This window comes from Scyliorhinus canicula, chromosome 17 (genome assembly GCF_902713615.1).
Source record: "Scyliorhinus canicula chromosome 17, sScyCan1.1, whole genome shotgun sequence".
Classification (NCBI taxonomy): Eukaryota; Metazoa; Chordata; class Chondrichthyes; order Carcharhiniformes; family Scyliorhinidae; genus Scyliorhinus; species Scyliorhinus canicula.
Window position 1 is genome coordinate 133,824,207 of NC_052162.1, and position 6,924 is coordinate 133,831,130.

Genomic DNA, 6,924 nt, shown 5'->3' on the forward strand with positions numbered 1-6,924 from the left:
CCATTCAGCTGCACCAAGTGTGGGAAGGGATTTACTGAGTCATCCACACTGCGGAAACACCAGTGTGTTCACACAGGGGAGAGGCCATTCACCTGCTACACGTGTGGGAAGGGATTCACCTGCTCCACCTGTGGGAAGGGATTCGCTCAGTCATCAGCCCTGCGGAAACACCAGCGTGTTCACACTGGGGAGAGACCGTTCACCTGCATCGAGTGTGGGAAGGGATTCACTTTGTCATCCCACCTGCTGAGTCACCAGCGTGTTCACACTGGGGAGAGACCATTCACCTGCTCCACGTGTGGGAAGGGATTCGCTAAGTCATCCAAACTGCTGAGGCACCAGCGAGTTCACACTGGGGAGAGACCATTCACCTGCTTCACCTGTGGGAAGGGATTCACTCAGTCATCAGCCCTGCGGAAACACCAGCATGTTCACACTGGGGAGAGACCGTTCACCTGCTTCACCTGTGGGAAGGGATTCACTCAGTCATCAGCCCTGCGGAAACACCAGCGTGTTCACACTGGGGAGAGACCGTTCACCTGCATCAAGTGTGGGAAGGGATTCACTGAGTCATCCAACCTGCTGAGTCACCAGCGAGTTCACACTCGGGAGAGACCGTTCCCCTGCTCCACGTGTGGGAAGGGATTCACTCAGTTGTCCGCCCTGCTCAGTCACCAGTGTGTTCACACTGGGGAGAGACCATTCATCTGCTCCACGTGTGGGAAGCGATTCACTCAGTCATCCAACCTGCTGGGTCACCAGCGAGTTCACACTGGGGAGAGACCGTTCACCTGCTCCACGTGTGGGAAGGGATTCACTCAGTCATCCACACTGCGGAAACACCAGCGAGTTCACACTGGTGAGAGACCATTCACCTGCTCCACGTGTGGGAAGGGATTCACTGAGTCATCCCACCTGCTGAGTCACCAGCGAGTTCACACTGGGGAGAGACCATTCACCTGTTCCCAGTGTGGGAAGGGATTCACTGAGTCATCCAACCTGCTGAGTCACCAGCGAGTTCACACTGGGGAGAGACCATTCACCTGCTCCACGTGTGGGAAGGGATTCACTGAATCATCCACACTGCGGAAACACCAGCGTGTTCACACTGGGGAGAGACCATTCACCTGCTCCACGTGTGGGAAGGGATTCACTCAGTCATCCAACCTGTTGCGTCACCAGCGTGTTCACGCTGGGGAGAGACCATTCACCTGCTCCACGTGTGGGAAGGGATTCACTCAGTCATCCAACCTGCTGAGTCACCAGCGAGTTCACACTGATTAGAGACCGTTTCAATGTCCAGACTGTGGGAAGTGCTATAATAGTTCTGGGGAATTGATGAGTCATCAACGTGTTCACACTGACGAGAGACCGTTCAGGTGCTCTCAGTGTGGGACTGGGTTCAGACAATCATCTTGCCTCACTGCACATCAACGAATTCACACTGGGGAGAGGCCATTCACCTGCTCCGAGTGTGGGAAGGGATTCACCACTTCATCCAACCTGCTGAGTCACCAACGAGGCCACAAGTAAACACAGTGATCGGGTTTTGCTGTGAACTCACATTCAGGACTGAACCATGTTCATTTGGGTCTCTTTCTGCTGATGACAAAGTCCGGCCCATTTACAGGGGCTAATATTCTGGCTGAAAGTTAAATAAATTAGAATTATGTTAAATACGCAGTGTTGAAACTTTCTAATATCTCTGACACAAGTTAGTTCCTTTTGAAGTACTCTCGCTCTCCCCTGTCTCTTCCATCCTCACCTCCAACAAGAAGTGTGAGGAGCTTGTGGAGCTTCTTTGTGACTGAGATTGAGTCAATCCGATCAGCTGCCTCTGCTGCTTCCCGCCCTTCCACGAGCCCACCGGACCAAACTGTCGCTAAATTTCATCCTTTTGACTTCTGGTGGCGGCCATGGAGTAGGAGGTCGCGCATTTGGGAGTTCCTGCTCGTGACGGACATTTTGAACCTATTCTCCCAATTTTTTTCGGAATTCTATTAGAAACATCGGTGGAGAGTGAGACAGTGAGGAGAAATCCCCACCAGTATGTGGAGCCGTGGACCAGAAACAGTCGTAAAAGAAGAATTAGTTGAGCAGCGAAGCTGACTGTAGAACCTGCAGCGCGGGAAAGCATGGCGGAGGTGCAGGATCCCGGTTTGGTGACACAGTGGTCAATGTTACTGCGGGTGGAGTTCATTCAGGAGAGCTTCGGCAAGCAAATGAAGGCAACCTAATTAAGGCAAGGATTGATTGGGTGGAACGGGCTGGAAGCCCATAGACCGGCGATCCAGAAGGTGGCTGAGCACGAGGACCATTTAACCGCTTTGGAGGTGGAGGTGGGGCTGATGAGGGACCACCAGGAAAAGTTGCAGGAGGAGCTGGAGAACAGGTCCCAGAGACAGAACCTGAGGATTGTTGGCCTCCTGGAGGGCAGTGAAGGGTCGGATGCAAGGGCATGTGTGACAAATATGCTGGAAAAGCTGATGGGAGATGGAGCGTTTTCTCGACCCTTGGAAGTAGATAGAGCGCTTGCGAGGAAGCCGCGAGTGATATGAACCTCTGAGGGTGATCCGGGTGCGAATGCATCGCTTCCTGGGTAAGGAGTGGATTTTGCGGTGGGCGAAGCAGACACTGAGCTGCAAGTGGGAGAACTGTGAGCTGCGCATCTACCAGGACCTGGGCGTGAAACTGGCCAAAAGACGAGTTGGATTCAATAGGGTAAAATCGGCCCTCTTCGAGCAGGGGGTGAAGTTTGGGTTGTTATACCCAATGCGTCTGTGGGTCACGTTTGAGGGCCAAGAACTTTACCTTGAATCGCCGGACGAAGCGATGGACTTTATCAAAGACAAAAGGCTGGCAGGAGTTTGAGGGCACTGAACCTTGGGGGAGGGTATTGCGGTATCGATTCTGTTAACGTTTCCTTAGTTTTGATCTGTATATGCAGTGCTCTCTGTGTAACAGTTTTTTAGGCCGTTGCTTAGATTTGTAAAGTTAACTTTATTTCAGTAGGTAGATGGTGGAGGGATTTTTTCTACTGTGTGTTGATTGGGGACTGTGATGTTTTGAATATGTATGTTTGAGCCGGGGGGGGATGGGGTAGGATGTCTGGCGCCATGGGTGGGTTACCAGGCTAGGTGGGCTAAATCACGGAAGTGCAGTGGGGGAGGGGGTGGTGAGCAGGTGGTAAGTTTGTTCAGGGGGGTTGGGATTCTTGTGCTGCTAAAGTGGGGCGGAGGGGGGGAAGAGGGAGCTGCTCTGCTGACAGAGGAGAAACTATTGCTGAGAGACAAAAGGGGAGGTCGAGGACAGTGGATGCCCAAAGGCGGGCCAATGGAGGTGAATTGTGGGGGTGGGTGGGGTAGACCCGTGGAGGTTCGGACGGCCAAGAGTGAAGGAATTTTCTTTTTTTCTCCCATGTGCACAAAGCGTACTGCCGGATCGACTTCTTTATTCTGAGCATGGTTCTACTGGCGAGGGTGGTTGATACCGAATATTCGGCAATTGCTGTGTCGGATCATGCCCCACATTGGGTGGATTTACGGGTGAATAAGGAGAGAGGGCCAGCGCCCGCAATGGAGGTTGGGTGTGGGACTGTTAGCGGATGAGGGGGTGTGTGGGCGGGTGAGGGAATCTATCCAGAACTATTTGGAAATAAATGACACGGGGGATGTCTCGGCAGCAACGGTTTGGGAAGCGCTGAAGGCAGTGGTTAGGGGGGAGTTAATGTCGATACAGACCCATAGGGAAAAGGTGGAGCAAGCAGAGAGGGACAGGGTAGTTGGGGAAATACTCCAGGTGGACAGGACATATTCGGAGGCCCCGGAGGCGGGGTTATTGAAGGAGCGGCAGGGGCTACAAATGGAGTTTGAGCTGTTATCTGGAGGGAAGGCGGAGGAGCAACTGAGGAAGGCGAGGGGGGAGCGGTATACGAGTATGGTGAGAAGGCCAGTACGATGCTAGCACACGAGCTGAGGAAAAGAGAGGTGGCCAGGGAGCTTGGAAGAGTGAAGGACAGAGGTGGGAGGTCTTGGACCCAGCAGGGGTGATTGGGGTGTTTAAGGAGTTTTATAGCAAGTTATATGAGTCAGAACCCCAGCTGGGGTAGAGGGGATGAGGCAGTTTCTGGGTGAGTTGAAGTCCGAAGGAAGGACTTGTGGAGTGGTCGGGAGCCCCGATTGGAATTGAAGAAATAGTAGAGGGGCTGGAGGCCAGACATTGGGTAAGGCCCTGGGACCAGACAGCTACCCAGTGGAATTTTATAAGAAGTTCTCGGAGATGCTGGGCCCGCTGCTGGTGAGGGTATTTAATGAGGCAAGGGAGCAGGGTGCCCTTCCCCCAACAATCTCGCAGGCCTTGATCCTGAAGCGGGTGATGGACCCTGAGCTATGTGGGTCATATAGGCCAATCTCCCTATTGAACGTGGATGCCAAACTGTTGGCCAGAATATTGGCCTCAAGGCTAGAGGGCTGTGTCCCTGAGGTGATAAGGGAAGACCAGACGGGGTTTGTGAAGGGCAGTCAACTTACGGCCAATGTCAGAAGGCTCTTAAACGTTATGAGAGGTGGGAGAGGGAAAGGTATCGGATATCTACAAAGAACTCATGGAGTCGAGGGAAACTCAGATAGAGGAGTTAAAGGGTAAATGGGAAGAGGAGCTCTGGGGAGGATAGAGGCAGGTCTGTGGGCGGATGCCTTGAGCAGAGTCAATACGTCCTCATCATGTGCCAGGCTCAGCCTGATACAATTTATGGTCGTTCACAGGGCAGACATTTTTAAAAAAATGTAGAGTACCCAATTTATTTTTTCCAATTAAAGGGCATGTTAGCGTGGCCAATCCACCTAGTCGACACATCTTGGGGTTGTGGGGGCGAAACCCACGCAAACACAGGCAGAATGTACAAACTCCACACAGACAGTGACCCAGAGCTGGGATCGAACCTGGGACTTTGGCGCCGTGAGGCAGCGATTCTAACCACTGTGCCATCGTGCTGCCCCGTTCACCGGGCACAAATACTGGTGGCCTGGATGAGCAGGTTTTTTGGGGTAGAGGAGAGGTGTGTGTGTGTGTGTGTGTTGGTGGGGGGGGGGGGGGGGGGGGACAGCAAGTCATGTCCATATGTTCTGGGCCTGCCTGAAGCTTGGGGGATTCTGGCAGGGTTTTACAGATGTCATGTCCACGGCCCTAAAAACACGGGTGGTGCTGAGCCCAGAGGTGCCGGATTTTGGAGTGTCGGCAGTCCAGGGGGCGAGAGAGGCTGATGTCTTGGCCTTTGCCTCCCTGGTAGCCCGGAGACGGATATTGCTAGTGTGGAGGGACTCGAAGCCCCCGGAATCAGAGATCTGGGTTAGCGACGTGGCTGGATTTCTCAGACTTGAAAAATCAAGTTTGCCCTCAGAGGGTCAACGCTCGGTTTCATCAGGAGGTGGCAGCCGTTTGTCGACTTCTTTAGAGAAAATTAACTGTCAGCAGAGGCAAAAAACTTAAAGGCGGGTAGTTAGGCTATTCTCTGTTGAGGGTAGGAGGGACTTGTTAGGGATGGAGATGATTTATGCACAATGTTTTATGTGGATTTGCATTGTTTACTGTTGTCACATTATTATAAAATTACAAAACCTTAACAAAATGTATTTTTTTTTAAAAATCAACATCACCAAAATCAGATCATCTGCACATTGCCACATTGCTGTTTGTGGCATCTTGCTTTGTGGAAATTGGCTGCTGCATTTCCTATAACAGTGACGACACTTCAGAAGCACTTTGGGACAAGCTGTGGTTATGAAAGGCGCTACAGAAGTGCAAGTTTTAAATTGAAGATTGATGCTTTCTGATCCTTAATTGATTTCAGACATCCCCAATTAATAAATTTGCTTTGGTTCGGGCAAGACTTTAACCAATTAAATCAAAGGCAGAATTCTGAACAGTAAATTTAAAAGGAGTTTTTTAATGAGAAGCTTTACTGAACGACTTGAAGACATTTACGTTTACAACTTCACGCAGGTGATCAGTCTGTGGAAGCGTAACCCTCCCTGGCTCCTTTGACACTAATTTCCTTGGAACTCGGCCTCGAGAGTCTTCAGTACTTGGCCAGCAAGGAAGACCTTCGGAACCTCGACCTTTATCCCCAAAGTGACCATTACCTCATGTCAGAGTTGGGCCTGTGGTAACATGACCATTGGTTAATTGGGCACCAGTTTAATTTAATTGGATCTTTAATTACTGACACCACCTTCTCTCATTACCTTTGACAGGAATACAATTGAACAGTTTCATTCTATCCCTTTATCTGATTCTGTGCAACCCCTTATTCAGTTTCAAACATTGAGGCTAATCAGAGTTGGAAGGTCTCCCTTGCCAGTACATTTATCCTCATCGCACATTCTTTATATACACAGGAATTAATTTATACAACAAATAAAACTCAGACTTTTACTATAACTACTGATTCATTATTGTTTAATTAATTGTAACTCAATTAAGGATCACTACTTATTTAATCATGTTACAGACTGGTAGCTAATTAATACAGTAACATTTAATTTATACATTTGGTTTATACATACACTAGTTATCTACTGAGTACACTCAGTATGCTTCACACGGTGTCTGTGTCTATGTATTTACATTGTGTATTTATCGGATATCCTAGATTGTTTCATGTATGGAACGATCTGTCTGGACTGTACGCAGAACAATACTTTTCACTGTACCTCGCTACATGTGACAATAAATCAAATCCAATCAAAGAGACAGTTTCTGACTAATGTTCAGATTGAACAATGAGCCGCCTTAAAAATTATTCATTCACGGGAGGTGGGCGTCACTGGCTGGACCAGCATTTACTGCTCATTCCAATTGCCCTTGAACTGCGTGTCTTGTGAGGCTATTTCAGAGGGCACTTACAAATCAACCACAACATTGCTG

At 49.9% G+C, this 6,924-nt stretch overlaps 1 long non-coding RNA gene across 1 annotated transcript; it reads left to right on the top strand.

The window, feature by feature from the left end:
• The first annotated feature begins 3,130 nt into the window (after positions 1–3,130).
• Positions 3,131–6,438, top strand: LOC119952117. Its single transcript, XR_005457769.1, has 2 exons — positions 3,131–3,545; positions 5,664–6,438. It is a non-coding gene; the product is annotated as an uncharacterized LOC119952117 (long non-coding RNA).
• The last annotated feature ends 486 nt before the right edge of the window (positions 6,439–6,924 follow it).